Source organism: Esox lucius, chromosome 21, assembly GCF_011004845.1.
Source record: "Esox lucius isolate fEsoLuc1 chromosome 21, fEsoLuc1.pri, whole genome shotgun sequence".
NCBI classification, from domain to species: Eukaryota; Metazoa; Chordata; class Actinopteri; order Esociformes; family Esocidae; genus Esox; species Esox lucius.
This window is the reverse complement of record NC_047589.1, coordinates 29,010,642-29,037,173: the sequence shown is the minus strand read 5'-3', so window position 1 is coordinate 29,037,173 and position 26,532 is coordinate 29,010,642. Positions and strand designations below refer to the sequence as shown.

The following is a 26,532-nucleotide window of genomic DNA, read 5'->3' as shown; positions in this document are numbered from 1 at the left end:
GTATATGTTTACATAGAAGCCATCTATCTGCTCCAAACATCTCCACATGTATCGATGTGGATACACACTTTGTGGTTACATTTGTTTGAGTTGGAAAGAGTATGGGGGCATTTACATTAAAGGTATTTATCTAGGATTTATTTTGTGAGTGTGTGTGTGTGTAAATGGCTTGGTTCCTGTGGGTGTTTGTCTGTGTTCTTATTTTACTATACTTGTGAGGACCAGAAATCCCAGCAGAGATAGAAAAACAAATAATAAAGTTTAGAACAACACATAAATCATCCTTGTTGGGACATTTCATGAGGAAAAGACAATTCGGGCTGAAAGATTTATAATTGGGGTAAGGGTTAGAATAATGGTTAGGTTTAGAGTTTGGCTAGGGAAAAACTGATACTGAACAGAAATAATTTCTTAGGTCCTTATACGAATAATTAAAGCTAGTGTGTGTGTGTGACTCACATCTAAGTGTACATGTGGATCTAGTTGACCCAGTACTTAGTAAAATGCTTCCACAAAAGTAAAACAAACTTGAAAGGAGATAAAAAAAAAAAGCTTGAATCAAAACAATCTGCCCATGGTGTGAGAACATTTTGCTTGTATCAACACAGAATATTCTGAAAACAAGCAACAATTCATGCCCAACTTGATTCTTCGTAGTGGTTAAAGACACGGACTGCCATTTGTTTAAGATTTTATTGCGACTATTTTTGGTAGATTTTTTAAGTATGCATCCATGCATTCTTTTTGGGGTAATATAATTGAGGGTTTCCACGATTCTCTCGTCTTTTCACTTGATGAAAAGTCAGTTATCATCACCTATATTGATGTTTATTGTATCAATGTCATTCACAAATGAAAGAAAAACAAATGTTGTACCATGAAATGAAATAGCTTTGGCAGTGTAAAGTTCAGTTCTTCTATAGCCACGCTAATTTATTGTGAGGACCTTCTGTAATCTACTGTGAGGATCTACTGTAATCTACTGTGAGGATCTACTGTAATCCACTCTGAGGATGTACTGTGGGGGTGTACTGGGAGAATCAGATGTGATCTACTGAGGATCTACTGTTCAGATCTATTGTTTGTGCTTTGCTATCTCACAGGCCCCAATATGCACACTCCACTGAGATATTTCTCTCCAAAATATACTGACCAAAAAGAAAGAGATCAGCCTACCAAGCATTGGCATAAGCAGAAATTGTTGTTTGGCTGGGCATGGGTAAGGTGGCTGGGCCCAAAACCTAAGTACAGCAAAACTACCAGACATATTTAGTTTAAATCTGACCAAACAACAAAAAATTCCCTTGACAAACAAGTCCGTTTTATTAAGTAGAGACCATAGGGAGGGCAGCACAGCAACAGCTTACAATACGACCGCAGACAAAACACGCAGCCTTTCTGAGTACAACCATGACCAAAAACATATGAAACAAATGCACAACATGTACATATTACTTGTAAGCTACATATTCTTTGTGGAAAGGATGAATCGAGAGAGAACGAGATATGAGAGACTACAGGAACCATAAAAAGCGCATGATAACGGGTAGAAATTATACTGTACGCATAATTGACGTATTGCGTCTGACAGCCTAACCACATTGGCAGACACTTCTGTACAGGTTTTCAAGCATGACAACGTTGTACTTATAAATACTATCACGACATGCATGAAGACGTTAACTCACTTGAAACACCGAACAAATAAACCTGGCCTATCAAAGCAGGCGCCATTTTAATAATAAAACGACGGCAACGAAAGCAGTCGCTTACAATTAGTATCGAATTACATCATTAGGCAAAATCTTACATATTCAGGCCAAAGACAGAAAAAATCTGCAGCCAAAGACAATCTTTTAACGCAATCGCCTTATCAAGAAAAAATATTTCCTCTCAAATAATTATTTGCATTCATTTTTAATAAATTTGTTTTCGCCTTTTTGATCTCAATACTTTTTAGTTGATGATTTGCTTTCAATATAAATTATTGCGTTTGCAATACAAATACTTCTGTTTGTTCTTATTGAAACAAAAGTAACTCCATACCGGTCCACCCGGGATTTCCGCCTACGATCCTTGGTCGAACTGTATTCCAGCCAAGAATATTGTCCGTACCACATCTATTATAAACAACTTGCTTTTCCATTTATCACTGTACTGGTGAACACTCACAATTTTGGTTGTGTTGGCGGTTCGTCTACTGCAGACAAATCCGCAGGTGTGCAGAGCGATGGTTATCCTGGGCTGTTGTTGAAATCAAGGCAGTAGAAACGCAAACCTCCTCTTGGCTGCTGACCTGCTAGCTCCCGAGTCCTTAATGGTTGGGCCTGAAGTGCTATTGCTAGCTTTGCTAGCTCCCTCATGGTCTGACTTGCTAGCCTCCTCATCGGTTTATCAGGTATCCCAGGGATTGGGCTCGAATGCGATGGAGGTGTTTTTTTTTCTTCATCCTCCATTTGTAGCTTTTTAAAGAAGTGCAAGAGCGAACTAACCAGTTATAGGCCTACTTTGTAATGAAGGTGGGGTGGCGGGATAGTGTTTGATTCCATTTCTGATTTGTTAAAAAACAATACAAACAATAAATAAAAATTTATATTTTTTTTTTAGCCAAGCTGATTGGGTGGGCCAATAGCCAATCTGGCAGGGCACAGGTCCTGCCTGGCCCAGCCGTGGCTTTGCCTCTGCTACCAACACCAGAAAAAAAAGAGTCAGAGCATATCACTATCCTCAGAGAATGAAAAAAGAGCACATACCATCATCACCAGAGAAAGAAAAAAATGATAGAGTAAGAAAGAGAGAGCACATCAACATACCATTTGCATCTGGAGTTTCCTCCAGACCATCAATCAAATCCCCTATCATCACGGCGACGCTACAGACGATATGACTACCCTAGACAGCGTCAGTAGAGCAGACGAAGACTCACTTTGTTTCACCCACGACATAATTGAAGTGATAGCAATTATAGGCTAGTTCTATAACTGTACTCCTATTTGTGAGGAATCCTGAATAACCTTTCTACCCCCCTACATTGATGTCCTCAAGAGCCCTGTCAAAGGTAACGCTCTGGAAGGAATAGGGTGGCCTTTGGCACGCGGACTAGTAACAGCGTCATGGGAACACAGGAATTCGCTGACTGGCCATGTCAAGAATACTTGGTCAATATTATTGAGCTCTTATTCACTTCCCATTCCCAGACAGTACAACCTGTACACAGGGTGAATGTAATGGAATCTTTCTGAGGGGGATTTGGATGCAGTAGGGATCAGCACCTCTGATGTAAGAGTAGGAAGGGATGTATCTCTGATGTAAGAGTAGGGGAGAAGTACCCCTGGGGTAAGAGTAGGGGAGAAGTACCCCTGGGGTAAGAGTAGGGGAGAAGCACCCCTGGGGTAAGAGTAGGGGAGAAGTACCCTTGGGGTAAGTGTAGGGGAGAAGTACCCCTGGGGTAAGAGTAGGGGAGAAGTACCCTTGGGGTAAGAGTAGGGGAGAAGTACCCCTGGTGTAAGAGTAGGGGAGAAGTACCCCTGGTGTAAGAGTAGGGGAGAAGTACCCCTGGGGTAAGAGTAGGGGAGAAGTACCCCTGGTGTAAGAGTAGGGGAGAAGTACCCCTGGGGTAAGAGTAGGGGAGAAGTACCCCTGGGGTAAGAGTAGGGGAGAAGTACCCCTGGTGTAAGAGTAGGGGAGAAGCACCCCTGGGGTAAGAGTAGGGGAGAAGTACCCCTGGGGTAAGAGTAGGGGAGAAGTACCCCTGGGGTAAGAGTAGGGGAGAAGCACCCCTGGTTTAAGAGTAGGGGAGAAGTACCCCTGGTGTAAGAGTAGGAGGGGAAGTATCTCTGATGTAGGAATAGGGGGGAGGTACCTCTAATGTAAGAGTAGGGGAGAAGTATCCCTGGTGTAAGAGTAGGTGGGGAAGTATCTCCAATGTCGGTGTAGGGGGGAAGCACCTCTGGTGTGGGAGTCATCTCACTGTTCTGTGTACTGTAAGCTGCTCTGGATAACTGGACAAAATGTAAAACGTAAAACACGGCCAAAACTGATATTGAGAATTGGACGCTTTTAGCCAACATAAATAAAAGAGGAGAGACGAAAAGAACTACCACAGTTCTTTCAAAATGACTCCACAACCTCCATGAGAGCGGGCGAGCTTAGTTAGGTTGTAAGTGGAACTAATGCCATTGGCGCCAGACACCAGCAGTCTTCATTGTGCCATACCATCAACCCCAGCGTTGAATCTATACCCACTGGCATAGGAACACCAAAACCCTTTTGTTTCCTGTCTCACTCTCAATTATCTATATTGGCATGAACATTCAAGACATTGTGTAAGCACTACATTACCATAGTGTAACTTATTAACAATGGGAAAATCCCAAAATGACTGTATCGATTGAAGTGGGGGGATGGTGGGCTGAGACATGCCAACAACAATATATAGAAACTTCAGACAAAAATAAAATAAATAAGACAAAATAACCATTATTCTCCCTCCCTCTCGGGTTGATTCTCGGACAGTGCGTCAGAATTTTCTTTCATCCAGTAAACCTGTAGTTGAGAAAGCATACATTTCGACACTGTTGCAACAAAGCATGAAACTGAAAACGTGTTGGGGAAATGTTTCTATAAACGGCAAATCAATGTTTTTTATTCACAATATGTTAAACATTGCAGCAAGCTACAGGACCTCCTCTTACAGTCTGTCAAAGAAATTCATGTTCAGTGACATAAAGAAATACCAGAATAAGGCTGTTTTATTAACAGAGAATGTGTAATTTAGCAAATACGCAGAGAAAATTGCCTCCATATTCCAAGATTAAAACTAAATCTGAAGCAGGGAGTTTCATTCAAACTAGAACCACAACCTTTCTGCTCACTCCACATACAGCACTTCACCTCAAATAGCACCCTTTCCCTACACATTGAGCTACTGTATGTAGCAGACTATGTAGGGAATAGTGTGCTATTTGACATACGTACAGTCCAGCAGCCACTTTGCTCGTTTCCCTCCACAACAAATTGTATAAATGGCCATTTTTAGACAGGAAAGTTGTAGCGAATAGTGACAGCGCTATGCTATGCCAACCAGCTGTGTAGAAAGCATGGTGTTCATTGGTTTTGTTTGACAATGTTTGCATTTGGGATACTGTTGCTTCTTGTGTGATTTGATTTAGTACGGTTGGGGTTAAGCACTATGTTTGCTTGATTGCAGTTACTTTCCCAATATCACTAGTTTTTCCTAGAAATCCAAGTCAGTAAAATGTCAGTAAAGTTGGATATTTGGACTCTTCAAACCAGCATGTCCGGGAAAACAAAAAATCTGGGCAAAGTTACCAACATTTGGCAACCCTAACTAGGACGTCCTCATTTACATGAGGCCTAGTTATTTGGTCAAGCCTAATACATTCCCTAGCAGTTTTGTAAAGGCTCTGTCCTGGCCTGCCTGACTGTCCCTGTCCTGGCCTGCCTGACTGTCCCTGTCCTGGCCTGCCTGACTGTCCCTGTCCTGGCCCGCCTGACTGTCCCTGTCCTGGCCCACCTGACTGTCCCTGTCCTGGCCCACCTGACTGTCCCTGTCCTGGCTCACCTGACTGTCCCTGTCCTGGCCCACCTGACTGTCCCTGTCATGGTCCGCCTGACTGTCCCTGTCCTGTTCCGCCTGGTCCAGCAGCTAACCTGGATTCTGTTTAAGGACTCTGCCCACAGCCCGCTTGCCTGTATGGACCTGCTTTCCTTCTGATCTTACAAAGAAATTGACGTGGCCCAAAAGGTCAACCACTCTTGACCTTTATGACCTTCAACCAGCATAGCAATGCACATTTGATTGATTAATATACTTTAGAGTTGCTGAAAGCTACGTCACTGAGAATGTTCTAGAACGGAATTGCATGGCTGTCCCACCTTACAATATATACAGCAGTAGGGATTTCTTTAAGACTGCAAGGGAAGCTCGGCTTCCCCTATAATGTCAAAAAAAATTATGGTCAAACATATACTATTGTGTAAACATTTTATTGACAAAATATTTGTTAAAACACGTTCATCTCTAAAACTAGTTAGTTCAGAATCAGCTACAGGTCGGCTGACTCGATTTTCTTCTCATACAATCCCGCAGCGTCACAGTGCATTTCCCTGTTGAAGCCGAGCGTCCATTGACAGTGATTGGATAAATGCTGCGATTATGTCCCGCCCATGGACGCTCAGCGTCTCTGGGGGTGAATGAGGAGTGGGCTGGCCCGGACTCCGGGCTTCCGCGTGATGATTGGAGGATCTGACGATCTGACAAACTGCATCTCCTTTTGACTGACAGCGGTCTGTACTATAAGAAGTCATTGAAGCTATTTCGCGCTCAATCCCATCGTGGATTTCTCAAGTGTATTCGGTGGAGAAACTGCTGCAATATTTCTTGATATTTGTTTGTCGAAATTGCTAGCCGATTTACATCATACATTTCACACAGTTATAGGCTACACCACAATCCTTGTTTCAGTTTTACAAAGTTTAATATTTTTTCTTTCATTCATTCATATACAGTAGTAGGCTAGGCTAGCATCGTACGCGAAACTGTGCACGATGGCAGGCTAATATTGTCGACCTGATTTTAGCGAAGCCATTTGGAAGTCTTCCTTCCAATTTTAAAGATATCATAAATCCTCCAAAAACTGCACAAATGTTGAGTAAAAACATTAATAAACAGAGTAAAATTATATTTGTAAAAAACAAACAAAAATATACTGTTCTGTTACAAAATTAAATGTTATTGTCTAGGGTCCAAAAGACCCCAAAGACCCCGAGTGTCACTACAAATGAAGACCATCAGAGGGTTATAATGTAGGCCGAAAATGAGCTTCCCCTCTTTGAAAGACCAGCAGCCGCCACTGGTGTACAGTAACTATAAGTGGCCCTGCATGAGTGCCTCTGCTAAATGACAGAAATGTGAATTGTAATAATTGTCAACCTGCTTACCTGTTTAAATGAAGTTTACAAATAAACCTGGAACAAGTGCCTCTGGACAAAGCTTTTTACAGAATACAGAATAGTGTTCCATTCAGGCAGCGTCCTAGGACTCTGGTTATCTTGAAATCAATCCTGGCCTAAATGGCCCATTTTTAGTTGTTCCAGCTTGTTAATGATACAGTGGGCCTATGCTTGGATCAAGCATGTCACTCTAAAACAATCGCTCTCCAAGCTAAGTGACCAGGCAGCCTACCAAGGCCAGATACTGTGCTCTTCCATTCACACTGAGATGACATGTCGGAGGTGATTGTTAACACATTTGCAGAGAGCCTTGTCTAAGTAAATGCATTACGGACAGTTTACACAGGGTGTCCCTATTATGTCATGCACAATCAGCACTTTCATCACCAGCTCATTGATAACAGATTGACAGTTGTATTCACATAAAGAAAGTGATCCAGGGAGACAGCTTGTCTTCTGTTGTATCACTGTCTGCCTCGCTCTTCCAGATGTTCCTCTTGGAGCTCATTAGCACATGGAGCACATTGTCGTAGACGCCATGAATTGTCATTCTGATGGAGTCAAGGAGAGAGGGAGCCGACAGAGGGGAGTGGAGGGGTAGAGAGTAGAGGAGGGGGAGAGAGTAGAGGAGGGGGAGAGAGTAGAGGAGGGGGAGAGGGGAGGGAAATGAGAGTGGAGGGGTAGAGGGGAGGGAGAGGGTTCTGGAGGGGGAGGGGAGTGGAGGGGTAGAGGGGAGGGAGAGGGGAGTGGAGGGGTAGAGAGTAGAGGGAGGGAGAGAGTAGAGGAGGGGGAGAGGGGAGTGGAGGGGGAGAGAGTAGAGGAGGGGTAGAGAGTAGAGGAGGGGGAGAGAGTAGAGGAGGGGGAGAGAGTAGAGGAGGGGGAGAGAGTAGAGGAGGGGGAGAGGGGAGTGGAGGGGGAGAGAGTAGAGGGAGGGAGAGGGGAGTGGAGGGGGAGAGAGTAGAGGGAGGGAGAGGGGAGTGGAGGGGGAGAGAGTAGAGGGAGGGAGAGGGGAGTGGAGGGAATTCTATTTTCAGATGTCTCAGCAGTTTCTTCACCAGCCTATAAAAGCCCATCACTTTGTTGCACGCTCATGCCTCGTTTCAATACACTTCTTACAGGTGGTTTCCTGTTGATGTCAGTCTTTAACACCCAAATGCCACCCTAGCCCCCATTGCCCCTGGTCAAAAATAGTGCAACGTAAAGGGAATAGGGCACCGCTTAGAATAAAGACACTGCTAGTTGCTTGGTGCTTCAGAGTGTCCTGTGCACCAGCAACAGAGAGAGACCTTCATCCTTACTTCATTCAATCAGGGAAACTCCACACCCTGAGTCTCATTACAAGGGAGACCTGGACTAAAAGGCAGCAACAGTTAATACATTACAGAATTATAAAATACAGGAATACATTACAGAATTATAACATACAGGAATACATTACAGAATTATAACATACAAGAATATATTACAGAATTATAACATACAAGAATACATTACAGAATTATAAAATACAGGAATACATTACAGAATTACAACATACAAGAATATATTACAGAATTATAAAATACAGGAATACATTACAGAATTACAACATACAAGAATATATTACAGAATTATAAAATACAGGAATACATTACAGAATTACAACATACAAGAATACATTACTGAATTCATCCAGCCTAATGAAAGCATTTACACCCTTCTGTAAGATCAGAGTTGTAAATACCCCTGGACCCTTGTGGACTGCCCCATGCCTCTGGGACATGATGCAAAGGAAGCTTTTCAGAGTGTCTCTAAAACTGGCCCCCTACCTGTGAGGATGTATGTTCTGGATGAGCCCTCTTTTGGACCAGCACAATCCCCTGGCCCCCTATTGAAGGCTCGGCTGAAGATTCCTGGTTTGGAGAGCTTTTGAAGCAGGAATAACGAGAAGAGAACACCACCAGTAGTAGAGCAGCATGAACCAGATTCCCCATTTAGTGTGCACTCCTTTCAGCCAGAACCCAGTGACAGAAAGTAGCGCACTAGAGGAACAGGGTGCCATTTGTGACTCAGGGCCAGTTCAGACGTTGGGACAGAGGGTTAACCAGACAACCGGCGAGGCTCAAACTCCTCTGAACCGACTCCAGACTGGGACAGAGACGGAGAATGTTTAGAAAGGATTTTGAGGACAGAGTAGGTATGAAAGAGACCTTTACTGCGGTGATCTGGAATTGTTCACTGTCATTACTGTTGTTCCGTAAACCAGGCGTAAACCGCTCAACAGATAAATAATACAGAGAGCTATCATTACTGCCAGGGGTTACCGCGGCATATGTCCTTGTGTGCATTTCCATTGAATAGGACATTGTACCACGGAAGGAGAACATCCACTTTGGAATCCTGCGATTCCATTAAATTGTCAGTTAACAGAAGGGACCTATAACTTAAAGCTGGCACTGAGAAACATTGATGGACAATTAATGACTGAAAACCTGATAGTAAATCAGCCGGGGGGGGGGGTTGTGGAGGCCTGTTTTTTTTCTGTTTCTGAACAATGCTAGCTTTCTTTGGCCACCTCCAAACACCCACACACATCCCAACACTAAGGGTGGTTTCTGAAAAGAACAGGATGCACTCAGGGACAGAGGGCAGAGGCAGGTTAGTCATGAATCTTGTTTAGGAGGCCTATCTGCCTCGAATTTAGAAATGATCTAATTGACTGACTCAGTCACATTACGCCCCTGGAAGCCTCCCCCCGAGCATTTAGCCAATCAATCAGATAATTCATGGGTAAGAATTTGTCTGCTTCAATTACTGGGAAATTTTATTTCCACATAATTAACCTAATGTAAAAATGTAATAAATACAATAGAACATTTCCTCATGCAACCAAAATAAAGCATAGAAGAAAACCACAGAATTCTGAATTCATAGTGATTTCATAATTATTTTCAATCATCAAAAACATCACCAGTGGATTTTTCCATTTAAGATTTGAGTGCTGTTAATTTCTTTGGTGCTTGTTGATAAACAACTACATTTCTTCATGGCCTTCATTGCTCATCTTCACTAAGAGGGCTAATAATTGTGTAGGGCAACTTCACTACTTCTCTACAGCATATTACAAAAACGGGTCAAAAGAGACACACAATCACGGGTCAAACCTTTTTGGGAACCTCCGTCTAACGTGCCCAAATGACACCGTTGCCTATCAAGGTCACTATTTATCCAGAATCTCTAGGTCTTTATATTGGATATAGGGTGTGTCCAGTGAGGGAAAAAAGTATTTGATCCACTGCTGATTTTGTACGTTTGCCCACTGACAAAGAAATGACCAGTCTATAATTTTAATGGTAGGTTTATTTGAACAGCGAGAGACAGAATAACAAAAAAAAATCCAGAAAAACGCATGTCAAAAATTGCATACATTGATTTGCATTTGAATGAGTGAAATAAGTATTCTCTGCAAAACATGACTTAGTACTTGATGACATCCCAGTCGGAGACTGTCTCCAGTGCAGGCGTTTATGTAACTCCAAAATCACCTGTAACCAGTAAGAGTATCAAAGCCAATTGAGGCCAATTTACCAGTAGCCTTTCCCGCCTCCACATCGGTTTGAGCTCAGTTCTCAGCTGCATCCAGTGAAATGGATGCAGCAACCTGAACCTCACGGGGCTGCTTTTGTACAGCGTCACAGAGGAGCGCTCATCCAGAATCCGTCACCTCTGTGGACTCACAGGATTCCACAATCCGGACCCGATCTTGAGGAGTGCACTGAATTCGAACACAGATGGTGCCAGCTGCCCAGCAGAACTGTGCAGCCAGTTAACGTGGACACCTGGATACACAGTCATTTATTTTGGTGGGGCTTGTTAAATCTGAGAGCAGCCGCAACATATTTTCCACAAATCATAAACCCGGCCAGGGGGGTAGAAGGTGGTGGTGGCCGATCACGCCCCGCTGTGGCACAACTTTCCCCCCGCCTGGAGAACACACTTGTGATTGTCTGCAAAACACACACACGCGTCTGTCTCTTCTTTACCCATGATGTCATTCTGACAGGTACTGGCCGGGCTGACGTGTGGCTGGCCTGTCCCGTTTCACTTCTCCCAAGCCACTCACTCTTTTCATCCATCTCTCCCTCCATCTGTTCCTCCATCCATCTCTCCCTCTCTGTCCATTCATCTGTCCATCCATTCATCTCTATCTCACTTCACCCCACCCCTTTTTTCTCTCTCTCCATCCTTCTCTGTAAATCTCTCCACCTCTCCCTCTCTCCATCTTTCCAGATGTTCTCACCCATCACAGGGGTTCCATTCATCCCTCCCTCCTCCATGTCAGACATGAACTCTTCCCTCTCTCTCTCTCTGCACCTCACTCCATCTCTCCATCCATAATCCCTCCATCCTCTCATCCATTCCATCCCCCCCAAACCAAACTCCTATCGAGCGCCCTTCTACGCCCCAGGTACCCAGATATGTCAGACCTCCCTCCAATACAAACAGCGTCCCGTGCCCCCTGGTATACAGATATGTCTGACTTCCTCCAATCCAAACAGGACTCCATGCCCCCAGGTAGCCAGATATGAGCATTTAGCCTGAGACACCATGTTGTCTTTAGGAAATGACTCAGAAATGAGGGGAGCACTCTGAGCAGCTGCTAGACACACACAGGCTGTGATTAGAACTGAGAGACAGACATTAGAACTGAGAGACAGACATTTGAATTGACAGAGAAAAACAGCTAGTCTGGCCTAATAAGGGACTCAGGATCAGTTTGTCAAAAAACTGGACTTAAAATTAAGGAAATAATGACAGCAAAATGAAGGAATGAAGGAAAGAGGTCCCTTCCTCTGTGAGAAATGCACCTACTATGAGTGAAATATGTGACTGTGTCTGAAGATGATTACACTGAATACAAGAAGCTCTGGATAAGGACATAAACGTTATGGAAGGGATCCTCCGACACGGAGTGTTTCAGAAGAGCACGGGGCCTCGTGAAGATATTATTACTGACTTCTCTCTCTCCGCAGACGAACGAGACATGTCGCTCCCCCACACTGCTGGTCGTTTAACGAGTTGCCCTTGTGGGCCTTCAGACGCTGTCTTGAACCTAACAGAAAACACAGTGAAGGGCCACACCCCCCGAGGGTCTTCGCCCAGACTGCACTACACTCATTGCTTTCACGCGCCGCAGCGCTACAGTAGCTGGTCGTTGTGGACCGGTGTTGGGATCTTCAATTCAAATTTCAATTCAGGAAGTAAAAATGTATTATAATCATCTTTAATTATTTTTCCAACAAAGAGAAATGCTAAATATCTAAACATAGAGGTATGTTGACTTTTTATGATGAACCAAAATCTAAACTTAATGGACCACAATTAAGCTTTATACCAAAGGGTGGAATGTGTCCGGGCACGAAGAGGCAACATCCCGTCCACATTATGTAAAGTTGAAACTATGATCAGCGAGGAATCTTACAGCACTCAACTACTGGAACAATTCCATTGATAACAGTGGCTGTCCATTGAGAAGAACAAGAATCACGTCTATGCTGGCCTTTATCTTCCTCTTGGCCCTCAGAAAGGTGAATTTCGTTACGATAGCGTCGAGCTGAGACACGGCCATCTTGCATCAAAGACTGGCTACATTTCAGGCTGCATTCCTCAGTCTGAAGGCCACTGTAAACATAGGGGCTTATTTTGAAAAGGTTAGATGCATTCGTGCTGAAAAGCTTCCGGCTTAGTTACACACATTTTTTCCTACCCTAGTGGGTTCCAGAAAAATATGTACGCTTTACCCTAAACCTAAACCTTAACCTGTAAATAGGGTTTTCCCTAGTGTGGACTGGTTAAAAAAAACAAGTGTAGACCGAATTTTAAAGTTTTGCGATCTCGGTGGGGACTTCTGGTATGTTACATTACATGTATGTCGCTCCGCATAAAACTGGCAAAAACTGACAAAAATGAAAAATATATTTAAATAAAAGAGATCTGAACTCCGAATAATAAATCATAAAGCCACACCTCTCGCTATTAGAAGAGTTGGTCAGAGAAATGGAGCTCATTGTAGGATCACTGGGTCTCTAGGAGGGTGGAGCTCATTGTAGGATCACTGGGTCTCCAGGAGAGTGGAGCTCATTGTAGGATCACTGGGTCTCTAGGAGAGTGGAGCTCATTGTAGGATCACTGGGTCTCTAGGAGAGTGAAGCTCATTGTAGGATCACTGGGTCTCTAGGAGAGTGGAGCTCATTGTAGGATCACTGGGTCTCTAGGAGAGTGGAGCTCACTGATGGGTGGAGAAGAGGGTCTCTAGGAGAGATACGGAGTGAGAGGAGTTGATGGATGGAGAAGAGGGTCTCTAGGAGAGAGAATTAACAGTGTGTTAAACACTACTCTTATGGTTTTACACACACACACACACACACACATAAACACACACACACGCATACACACACATACACACACACACACACACACACACACACAGAAACAAAAAGCACAAAACCCCTCTGGGGCATTCTCGTGGTTTCCTGCAGCAAAGGGTGTCAGTAAAACACTTCACATTGCTAACGAGCCAAATTAATGATAATGAAGCGGTTGCCAGGTTTACATTCTGGTTCCATCGACTGCATGTTCTCACAGTAACTCATTCTTGTTTTATTAGTCTGAGGGCCAACTGAGTGCCTTCTGTAAAGTCAGTGCAAATCGTCCCAGCCAACCCCCACCTTTCCACTCCCTTTGTCCAGAACATGACTGACAAAGAGCCCAGCAACAGCAGGCCTCAGGCCGTTTCCCAGTTCACAGCAACTCTACTGTATTCAGGCAGACTAGTTGGTCTGAATCATTCAATGCAATAAATAGCGTGTACTAAATATAGGAGTTAAAACACGGATGTTTAGGACTCACTCGTAAAGAAGGTGAAAAAAAAGTTTCCCTACAAATATTTCTCCAGTACTGGATACTTTACAAAATGGTGGTGTAAGTCAAAAATTCGGGAGTTCAGAAGATGTTTCAAGTCCATCTAAACCTGTCAAAAAAAGCTGAAACAAATTTTTAGTTGGTTTGTACATTTTTAACAAATATTGTTTTTTAATTCGTCCTCACATAGAATGCAACATGTAGCTCCAGACAATTCAGTTGGGAGTGGAATATATGATTTATATGGGCCTTACCAGGGAGGTACTTTGACCAACAGTTTAAGTGTTTCTTAAGGTGTGTTTGTGTGTGTGTATGTATGTATGCATGTGTGTGTGTGCGCATGAGTGTGTGTGCACCCAAAGCTTTTGAGCAGCTGTGTAAGGAATCCTGAGGCACTTATTGGCACCAAAATAGAGGTTTATCACAAAAACGAAAACAGCAGATTTAAGACAAGGTGTGGATGTGTGTGTGTGTGTGTGTGTGTGTGTGTGTGTGCACATGCGTGCGCATGGGGGCGTGCATGTATACACCTCTTAAGTGACTCAATTAATCAATGGGAGTTGCTCGATCAGCACGACAGGATGTCATTTGTCTTAGTGCTTAAACTTCACAGACAAAATCAAAACACGTTCAATCCAACACTTACAGGTCTAACAATGGATTGCTGTGGGCCTTAAATCCGTCTTCCCAGCACTCAGAGAAAGGCAGAGTCTGCCTTTAATGGTACCACACAACAGAAGATTTGGTCGAAATAACATACAATCATTTTGAAATACAACCTAAATAACTTAGCCTTAAAGGAATTGTTCTTAACCAGCCCCTCAGGCATATGTGAGTTCCATATCCTAAAAAGATTGTTTGCAATTCTGGCACTGGTGACATTTATCTAAAAGATCCAACCTGGTAAACGTGTGGCTCATGTTTCTATGAATCTGCATCCAAATTGAAAGATGTTGCTGACCTTTTCTTTATTCGGTACCTGACAATCGCTAATTTGGGGTATTGCAATGATGACAAAGCACTGTGGGAAAAGCAGGCATGTTTCCTGTCATTGATCTAACAGCAGTGTCTGACGAAGCTAACTGCTAACTTGGCTAACCTGACTCTGGGTGGGTAGACGAAGGTGACACAGAGCTGTCTGTCCCTCCACTACACCCAGGATGCCACCAGGACAGATACCTTTATATGCACGCTTGCACACACACACCTCTTAACAATGCAAACACCCCTGGCCAAAACTAAATCAAACAAACATTTTTACATTTTGTGTTTGACAGACAGAAGCTAATAGAAAAGGGGCGGAGAGATGAAGGGAGGAAGGGGGCGGAAGTACGGAGGGAGAAAGGGGGGGGCATGGAGGGAGGAACGGGGAGGAGTAGAGAAGAGAGTAGAGGAAGAGAGAGGTTTGACCCGAGGAAAACAATGATCATTATTATCATTGTCGTGAAAGTGTCAAGTCTTTGTAAATGTCTCTAAAAAGTGACGAAGCAGAGCACACTCAACGTAAAAACCAACGACCGTCAGAAAGGAATCAGTCTATGTGGGAAGAACCCAATTCCGATAATCTTAAGTGGATTAAGGGAACAGGGTTGAATTTAGGAACCTGGCCAGACGTGGCCGTTGAACTCTGTACCATTAGATGACGTCAAGGGACACTGACACCTCAGCTTAACCAAACCTTTACCCGTTTCCACTTCACTGACTGGATACATGGCAAGAATAACAGCAGGAGAAAACCCATTTGCACACGCTATTTAACATATTCATTACATTCACTTAACACTGAACTCGGATACATTCTGAGCTGAGATGCTTGTGCTCCGCAGAGTTAGCAGGACGAGACCTCAGAACCAACAGTCCCATGAGAAACCCCAGTCAGAGTCACAGGTCTGGCTATGGCTCTTTGACTTCCAGACTCTACACAGAGCAGATTGACCACAGGATCAGTGAGACGGTAATGAGATCCTTGACTTAGACTGTAATGTCTGCATTTTTCTCTTATTATCCCAGAACTGTACGGGGTGAACAGAAGCCGAGCAGTTAGATGCTTGGGCAGAAGGTGAAACATCTGCCTTTCAGTGAGCTGGTGGATAACGCTTTTACATGGATGGCTGATCAAAACTCATATCTTGATATGGAAGTCACAATAAGGAACTATTTGTTCTTTATTTTGTCTATGTCACATGATAACTAAATAGGCAGTTCACAGACAACATGTCATAGGTCTTTGTTTCATAAAATGTGTTAGAAGCCATATTTTATGGAACCTTCATAAGTCCAACAGGTGTACTAGTCCTTTATCAGACAAGCAGGCGTACAAGTCCTTTATCAGTCCAGCAGGCATACAAGTCCTTTATCAGTCCAGCAGGCATACAAGTCCTTTATCAGTCCAGTTGAAATGGTTCTTAAAACCTATTGAGCTAATGTGCAGCGTTAATCAACTCTAATCAAAAATTGTTGTTGACTCAGCTGCCTCTGTGCCCTTGTAGCCAACTAAAACAGCACTACACTGTGTCGGCAGCAGAATAAAACAGCACTGCACGGTGTCAACAGCAGAATAAAACAGCACTACACAGTGTCAACAGCAGAATAAAACAGCACTACACAGTGTCAACAGCGGAATAAAACAGCACTACACGGTGTCAACAACAGAATAAAACAGCATTACACAGTGTCAACAGCGAAAATAAAACAGCACTACACGATGTCAACAGCAGAATAAAATGTTTGAAAATTATTGGACAATTAAGTTAACTTATCAATCAACACATTATAAGCAACACGCCTTATAAAATCCCTGAAGCAGCTAAATTTAACACCTGAATCGAAAAACGCCCGCTTGTTAAAACACACAACTTTCCTACCTACAGATTCCCACCAGCTGTGTGGCCCAGAGCCAATTCAGGACAAAACTAAAACATGAGGTGGCAGTCCCCTATATAGATCCGACTGGACTGTGGGTACCATACAGAGGAATTCAACAAAGGGAACTTTTACTGAACAGACGCCACAGCATTTTAACTACTAGAAGACTGTTGTGTTACTGAGACATTGATAACATTTTAGATATGAACGAACATGTTCAGTCCCCCTTTGTTTGGACTCTACCAGATATACACCCTGATCTGCTGACGGTCAACCAAGCAACAAACCATCTGCTGGTGTGCAAATACTTGCTGTGGTGACGAGATAAAGTTAAGGTTAGGATGAGGCTTTGTGGATATTGAAATGCGGTTGGGAGTTACTTAAAATCTCCACGTCTAGAATTCATCCAGCCGGGGTTTATCCAAAGAAAGTGTACCAAAGTTCTCCATTAGCAGGCCCTTCAGGGCATTTCACAAACACATGGCTTGGAGGGGTCAGTGGATCCAGTGAATGAGTGAGTGTGTTTGGAAAAGAAGGGTGTTATTCGTGACTACACCCTCTGGTTTCCACACGCGCACCGCTCAAATTCCCACGCCTATCTCCACTCCTTTCCTGTCTGACACTCTCCTCGCACCTCCTTTCCTGCCTGACCCTCAGCCGTCTATCCTCACTCCTCTCTCCTCCCTCCTCTCCACTCTCCCTTCTCCCCTCTCCCCCCCTCTCCTCTTCTCTGTCTCCCCTCTCCTCTGACCCCTCTCTTCGACTCACTCAGGTCCATGCCGGGATTTCCTGTATTTCACAAGTCGCGTAAACAAACACACCGCCGCTGCGTCCAACCGCTCGGCCGCACACCATGTCACAACCCGTCCTCCCCCAGATATAACCACACCTGGCCTGGCCGCGTGAGCAACGCTCGGGTGCTTTAGCCACAGATGTAGTTATCATTCATTACCTATGTCACTGACCCCCCCCCCCCCCTCAATTCTCACTTCCACACACTTTTCTGGACAACAGGTCCCCTCCATCTGTCGGCCAGCTGGCGGGGGGGGTGGGGGGGGGGGGGGGGTGGGGGGGGCTCCCCTGACTCAGAGGCCTGCGTCTCTGAATAGACAGAAACTTGCTTTAAATTCAATTTACGGGGCTTTTTGGGGGACATGGGAAGCAGTTTGGAAAAGTATAAAGGCCAGTGGAAAATAAGAAAAATTTCATTAGAACGTCAGAAAAGACGATTCCAAGGTGAACATTACAAACATGTAAGTCATAAAAAGAACATTTGCTTGTGTCCTGATTACTCAGTAGTTGTTCTTATTTTTTATATATTTTTCTCTTTCTTTGTAAAGCATATTGCATTTCTTCTATTAAGAAGTGTACGATAAATATAAACATGCTTATTTATTTTCATGAATAAGCTTGCTTATTAATTTCTGGTCTTTTTTAAATGTTTTATATCACTCCAGTGATGGGTCATCACTAGTTAATTAACCCACAAAGTCATGAACTTACTTATTTCTCCTGAATTGTTTGGTAGGGGGGCATTTACTTGAACTCTTTCTTCCTCTTTTCTTTGCCTTGAAAGTGTCACCAGGTCGCTGGGTTAAACTCACCAAAGTGATGAGGTCAAATTTACAGGACATCAATGTGTACTGACAACAAGGATGGGTCAGTACCTTTTCTTGTCCACACGGAGGTTTTTCCAACATTCAGTTACTGGTTAGTCTTAAGCGTCAAGCCTTTGTTTCCATAACTCTGAAGGCTTTTTTTTTTACTGTAGCATGATTTGTCAATTCGAGGTCTATTAGCTTTTTTCACCATGTGGCTTGGCCAAAGTTCTGCTGGTGTACTCTTCTGCATATGGAATTTGATGCATCTACGCCTACCTTTTGGAGTGTTCCATATCTGTCAGACTGTTGCTTGTGTTTTTTTTTTTTTTAACATGGAAAGTTTTTCAGTTATCTACTTCAGAGGTCTTCCATGCTCAGGTGCCATTTCTGAGCTCACCAGTGCTTTCTTCCATCTTAACGGAACAGTTGATTCCGGCACGTTTAATGTTCAGGCTGTCTCTGATCGATTCATCTGCCTACTGATGGCCAGCTTAACGTGCACTGACACTTTCTTGGTCCTCATGTTGTCAGACACATGCAACAGACTGAGGTTCAAGGACACAACAGAGACATTTGGAGATAAGTGTGGCCACGCAGAAAAACTACAGTGACTGAAAGACCAGTGAAACACAGGGTTGCACAACTTCATGCTAATGTTAGGGTTATCCTCTCGTACATCTCAACATCAAATACGTCACTACGAAAGCCAAACGACTTAAAGCACATACTTTTAAATTCTCATACTTGACAATTAAGCACATTAATTTAAATCACTTTGTAGATGGGACCTTCATGTAACGAGGAATGCCATTGAAGAAACAGATTGAGACGATATGGAAGACTAGTGTTATAAATCTCATCTGTGGCGCCCAGCGTGGTGTTGACTATGTACATGTATACATCTTTGATTGCGGACATGAAAGAACATTCCAGCTCAGTTAGGTTGTGACATCCATAAATTGCATTTGACAGGGGAGGCAGCTAGCGACGCAGCGCTGGAAATTACTGAACTGACATTATACTCAGAGGTAAAGACCGATCACCAGCGAGAGAGATGAGAAGGTGAGGGAAAAACAGGGAGGGGGGAGACAGGGAGGGGGAGAGACAGGGAGGGGGAAAAGGGAAAGAGAAATACAGAGAGAAAGAGTGCTGTGGAGATAAAGAGAAAACGTGTGATTGCCAGACAGACTGCCAGAGAAAGGGAGGGGGGGAGACAGGGAGGGGGGGAGACAGGGAGGGGGGGAGACAGGGAGGGGGGGAGACTGGGAGGGGGGGAGACTGGGAGGGGGAGAGAGTGAACAGACTTCGCTTGAGGGAAGAGAGCCTCATCAACGCTGGGTTAAACCAACAGACAGAGTGCTCGGAGAGAGGCGGAGGAAGCTGGCCCCGGGTTGTGTTTCATGTGGCCAGACCTCAAACCTCCCCCGGACCAGTCTGACAGATGGGAGGAGGAATGGAGGGAGGCGGGGCCAGAGAAGGGATTGGGGGCAGGGTTGATGATTGACACCAACATGGTCTCCCATCCTCCCCTTCCCATCCATCAATGGCGTCCATTCATCCGGATCGTGTCACTCACTAGGCCATTGGTTCAGCTAGATTGATGCTCAATCTGGACATCAGAGCTTAATGTGGTTTTACACGGAGCAGGCCTCCCCTCTGAGGGGAGTATTTGCGCATTTCTACGAAGATGTTTTCCAAACGACAATGGAGTATTGCACACAAAGATTAATGGCGGCAGTAACACCACTGCCGTGCTGAAGAACGGGGCTCTTATCTAGTGTGCTACAAGACATCAGAGGCCCCTAGGAACTGCCTGGGTCCCAAATGGTGCCCCAAAAGTAGTGAACAACTATAACAGAGTGAACATCTATAACAACTTTCCACCTCTCCAGTGCCCACGTAGAAATCAGTTACACCGCCCAGGGATCAGTTGTTATACCAGTTGTCCCTGGATTTTAAGCGCTCTGCTTCCTTCTGATTACATCCTGTTGTCTAGTGATTGACCAGTTTCTCCCCAAGTCATCTGGATTCCACGGGTTTAAATGCACAGAAATAGAATGAATAGAATGGATTATTCAACGAACCCCATTGAAGAAGTTCTAGTTCCACAACTTTAATCCGGTCTGACAGATGAGAGAAGAAGTCAACCCAAGATTCAGCTATCGTTGTCCCTTGATTCTGGACTTCCTTCTGACAACAGCCTGCTGTTAAGTGAATGGTCAGTTGTTCAGGAGAGGATAGGAGAAAATTGAGAAATGCCCTGGGTGTCACAAATAACACCCAGCCCAAACACAGTCGAGGTGCTGCTCTAATGACACCTGTTCCTTATTGGATGTCACCACATTCATCGGAGCCCAACATAGGAAACAGGATGCAGTTTGGAGCATGGTCTTCGTCACACCCATGCATCCATATTCAGGCCCCCATATCCACCCATGCATCCATATTCAGGCCCCCATATCCACCCATGCATCCATATTCAGAGCCCAATATCCACCCATGCATCCATATTCAGGGCCCAATATTCACCCATCCATCCATATTCAGGCCCCCATATCCACCCATGCATCCATATTCAGGCCCCCATATCCCCCCATGCATCCATATTCAGGCCCTCATATCCACCCATGCATCCATATTCAGGCCCTCATATCCACACATGCATCCATATTCAGGCCCCTATATCCACCCATGCATCCATATTCAGGCCCTCATATCCACCCATGCATCCATATTCAGGCCCCTATATCCACCCATGCATCCACCCATGCATCCATATTCAGGCCCTCATATCCACCCATGCATCCATATTCAGGCCCTCATATCCACCCATGCATCCATATTCAGGCCCCTATATCCACCCATGCATCCATATTCAGGACCCCATATCCCCCCATGCATCCATATTCAGGCCCTCATATCCACCCATGCATCCATATTCAGGCCCCCATATCCACCCATGCATCCATATTCAGGACCCCATATCCACCCATGCATCCATATTCAGGCCCCCATATCCCCCCATGCATCCATATTCAGGCCCTCATATCCACACATGCATCCATATTCAGGCCCCCATATCCACACATGCATCCATATTCAGGACCCCATATCCCCCCATGCATCCATATTCAGGCCCTCATATCCACACATGCATCCATATTCAGGCCCCTATATCCACCCATGCATCCATATTCAGGCCCTCATATCCACCCATGCATCCATTTTCAGGCCCTCATATCCACACATGCATCCATATTCAGGCCCCCTATATCCACCCATGCATCCATATTCAGGCCCTCATATCCACCCATGCATCCATATTCAGGCCCCTATATCCACCCATGCATCCATATTCAGGACCCCATGTCCCCCCATGCATCCATATTCAGGCCCTCATATCCACCCATGGATCCATATTCAGGCCCCTATATCCACCCATGCATCCATATTCAGGACCCCATATCCACCCATGCATCCATATTCAGGGCCCCATATCCACCCACGCATCCATATTCAGGCCCCATATCCACCCATGCATCCATATTCAGGCCCCCATATCCACCCATGCATCCATATTCAGGACCCAAAATCCACCCATGCATCCATATTCAGGGCCCCATATCCACCCACGCAGCCATATTCAGGACCCCATATCCACCCATGCATCCATATTCAGGACCCCATATCCACCCATGAATCCATATTCAGGGCCCCATATCCACCCATGCATCCATATTCAGGACCCCATATCCACCCATGCATCCATATTCAGGGCCCCATATCCACCCATGCATCCATATTCAGGACCCAATATCCACCCATGCATCCATATTCAGGGCCCCATATCCACCCATGCAGCCATATTCAGGCCCTCATATCCACCCATGGATCCATATTCAGGCCCCTATATCCACCCATGCATCCATATTCAGGACCCCATATCCACCCATGCATCCATATTCAGGGCCCCATATCCACCCACGCATCCATATTCAGGCCCTCATATCCACCCATGCATCCATATTCAGGCCCCCATATCCACCCATGCATCCATATTCAGGGCCCCATATCCACCCATGCATCCACCCATGCATCCATATTCAGGCCCCCATATCCACCCATGAATCCATATTCAGCCCCACATATCCCCCCATGCATCCATATTCAGGCCCTCATATCCACCCATGCATCCATATTCCTGCCCTCATATCCACCCATGCATCCATATTCAGGCCCTCATATCCACCCACGCATCCATATTCAGGCCCCCATATCCACCCACGCATCCATATTCAGGCCCCCATATCCACCCATGCATCCATATTCAGGGCCCCATATCCACCCACGCATCCATATTCAGGCCCCCATATCCACCCATGCATCCATATTCAGGGCCCCATATCCACCAATGCATTCTCAAACCAGACAGTTGAATACAATGACCCTCACATCCCGCCACCATCAATGCAATTTTAAAAGGACGCTCATCATATTTAAATGTGTTGGGTTCAAGCCTCAACCCTAGGGAACAATAAAACGTATCATACATAGACAAACAGAGATTTAAATAACACACACACACAGACACACACCTTCTCATTCATCCTATTCAGATTCTGTAAAGCTGAACTCTGGTGTCTAAACTGCCTTTGAAAAGAATTCCTGTCCATTCTAGAATGTGTATCCATGTCTGACCAAATACAGAGTGGGGGGGGGGGGGGGGCATGAAGTGAAGAGGAGAGAGTGAGAGTGGAATAGGGCAAAGGAGGAGCAAAGGGCGTAGGGAGAAACAGAGGGAGGAGGGGGAAAGGGAGAGAGGTGGAGAGTTTAGACATTAGGGAGAGGTGGAGAGAGGAGAGGTGAGGGAGAGATGGAGAGAGGAGAGGGGGTGAGAGGTTGAGGATGAGGGAGAGGCCATTAAGACAGAGACCCCATCAGTGTTGTCATCTGTTGTCCAGGCTAAGACATGAGCAAACACCAAGCTCTCACAATGCTGGCTTCAACCACCCTGCCTGGCAACCACTCTGACTCCAGACACACTGACTAGACAGGGGCCTGCTTTTAGTCACACACACACACACACCCTCTGGGGCCCGGACTAAACATCACGTTAATCACGGAAGACGACAGAGAGACTAGCATTAATGTGGAGACAAACTGAGGACATCCCTGACATCCCAATGGCCTCATATTCCCAACCAGGTGCATCATTTTCCACCTGACACGTGTGGAACCTGGTTAACAGTAGCACTCTTCACGAGATGTCAGCACGCCAAGACTTCCGGGGTGTTGTTTTTTTTCCCCAGGTGGCGTCTTCAAATTCTTCTGAGGACCGACCAGATAATGACAGGAAGAGGTTGAACATCTGAAAGGTCTGATGATCTCCGGTGATGCTGTAGTTGAGAAAACACTAGCTTTAAATGGTTGAATGGTGGAGCACCTCGCAGTGGACACCATGTCCAAAAAGAACCCCCCGGTACTCTTCCCTGTGCACTTCAAGACCTATGGGCACTGGGAAAAGCCAGTGTACAATATAGAGAGTAGCGAGCAAATTGGGACACAAAGCTAATGTTTGCATATGGTAATGATTGGCTTCACATCAGCCCGCAGCGCTGGAGGGGTCAGCCGTCTTTAACATGGCACCCTGAAACAACATTCAACATCTCGGAGGATCAGTGTACACACAAAATAAGTAAGGCTGTCTAAAACCAATAGCGTTTCATCATTTCTATTCCTGCCTCCGGCTTTGATGTTTTGTTAAGAAACACTTTGGCCCGCGGATCTTTGAACATTCGGCCAAGTTATTGCAACGCTGTCGTCCCCGCTTTCGTCACCGGCAAGTTGAAGACATTCAAATGCAGATTCCTGACTGCGTCAACAACGGGCAGAGCAACAGGTGCCCCGATTCGTTTAGCTAAAGCTAATTTCGGCTAAAATGGTTGACTCTATTTACTTAGTCAGACATGGCTGCGGTCTCCTGCTCAGTTCAAAGCACCGTCCATCCTCCAATCACGTCCCTTGCTCTTGGTCCAGGCGATGGGAAAGTCCACCCTCCTGTTGGAGAGTCTGCTTGGACAGATTGGACAAATATATCCTTTGTGTGGCCGTCACCTCGCCTCTGTTGTACCCTGACAGCCAAAGAAGAAACGTTTCTGTGTGCCTGTCGTGCACGCGCAGCTCAAATGACACCCTATTCCCTACACTCAAAGTCAAAAGAGACCAGCTCACTATTAGTAGTGCACCATGAAAGGGAATAGTGTGCCGTACGGAACTCACACCACCCATACAGCTGCTTAATGTTGGTTCTCCATTACGTTAGTTAAGTATCAATTAGACAAGATAGAGGAAGAGAGTTGACAACGGCCAATCAAACAGCACGATTCCCTTTTCTAATTAAAAGCTTTCCACGTTTAGAGGACAGGATAGGAGGGGTTGGAGTCGCTGTCGAATGGCTGTCAGCTGGTTTCTCTGTCGATTTGTCCCAAATGGCACTCTATTCTGTTTATAGTGCACTGTTTTTGTTCTGGGCTCTGGTTGTAAAACTAACTGCCCTGTGAAAATATCCCTTGTAAAAAAATATATATTCTGCTTGATTTCAAAGAAAAACCTGTCACGTTATGCCAAGTGCAAACCGAGATGACTGCAGAAAATAATTAAAATAAGACTTATAATAATTTAATATAATTAAATAATACATCTACCAGTGGGGTGAGAATGGTTTTGCTTGAAATGAGACAGAAATAGCTGAAAACCGGATAAATTATTATTATATACAACAACAAATCTGAACAAGCCTGATATTCTGAAAACACCATTTGATAAAATATTTTGGAACAGAACTGCAGTTTTGTTGTGAATGAAATAAGTATGCAAATCAGGGAACTGGATGAAATGCAATTTGCAATTTGGTTCACCAAAGGAAAAGAGTCAAAAAAGACGCAGTTAGTTCCCATCACTATTAAATGGCACTGCAGAGAATTGCCATTTGAGTATGCTTCCTGTTTTGACTGGAATTGACCTCAACCATGCCGTTGATCTTGGTTTCATTAAGCGGCTTGCTACCTTAACTCAATCCATTCACCAAGCATCCAAAACGAGAAACCCAAAGTAGTTCATTATGGCTTTATTCAGCACTGGCACCAAAAACACATAAACCATTTTTACTGCTGAGAGATTTGTTGAAGATTGAAGTAGAGGACTTCTGTGCACTGTGATTTGGCCCTGAGACGACTCAAAACCAAATGGTTTCTACAACCAGTTAGTTTCTGCTTTATTGTGAATCTTTGTATCTTTGAAACATCCATGTTCCCTGTGCTGAAACTCTGTGTTACCTTGGGGCTGTAGTGAAGGAAATTACTGCAATGACCTGAAACAGGTTGAAGTCACTAGTTACTACAGGTGCTGGTCATAACATTTAAATATCATCAAAAAGTGGATTTATTTCAGTAATTAAAAAAGTTAAACTTGTATATTATATTCATTCATTACACACAGACTGATATATTTCAAATGTTTATTTCTTTAATTGTTATGATTATAACTGACAACTAATGAAAATCCCAAATTCAGTATCTCGGAAAATTAGAATATTACTTAAGACCAATACAAAAAATTTATTTTTAGAAATGTTGGCCAACTGAAAAGTATGAACATGAAAAGTATGAGCATGTACAGCACTCAATACTTAGTTGGGGCTCCTTTTGCCTGAATTACTGCAGCAATGCGGCGTGGCATGGAGTCGATCAGTCTGTGGCACTGCTCAGATGTTATGAGAGCCCAGGTTGCTCTGATAGTGGCCTTCAGCTCTTCTGCATTGTTGGGTCTGGCGTATCGCATCTTCCTCTTCACAAAACCCCATAGATTTTCTATAGGGTTAAGGTCAGGCGAGTTTGCTGGCCAATTAAGAACAGGGATACCATGGTCCTTAAACCAGGTACTGGTAGCTTTGGCATTGTGTGCAGGTGCCAAGTCCTGTTGGAAAATGAAATCTGCATCTCCATAGAGTTGGTCAGCAGCAGGAAGCATGAAGTGCTCTAAAACTTCCTGGTAGATGGCTGCGTTGACCTTGGACCTCAGAAAACACAGTGGACCAACACCAGCAGATGACATGGCACCCCAAACCATCACTGACTGTGGAAACTTTACACTGGACTTCAAGCAACGTGGATTCTGTGCCTCTCCTCTCTTC

The 26,532-nt window shown here is 44.6% G+C and overlaps 1 protein-coding gene across 1 annotated transcript in view; it reads right to left on the bottom strand.

The window, feature by feature from the left end:
- sulf1 (sulfatase 1) overlaps window positions 1-2,430 on the bottom strand; it is an 86,032-nt gene extending 83,602 nt beyond the window's left edge. The window contains exon 1 of the mRNA XM_029116143.2: window positions 2,173-2,430. The gene's annotated coding sequence lies outside the window, so the exon portion shown is untranslated. The remainder of the gene's footprint in view (window positions 1-2,172) is intronic.
- Between the last annotated feature and the right edge of the window lie 24,102 nt (window positions 2,431-26,532).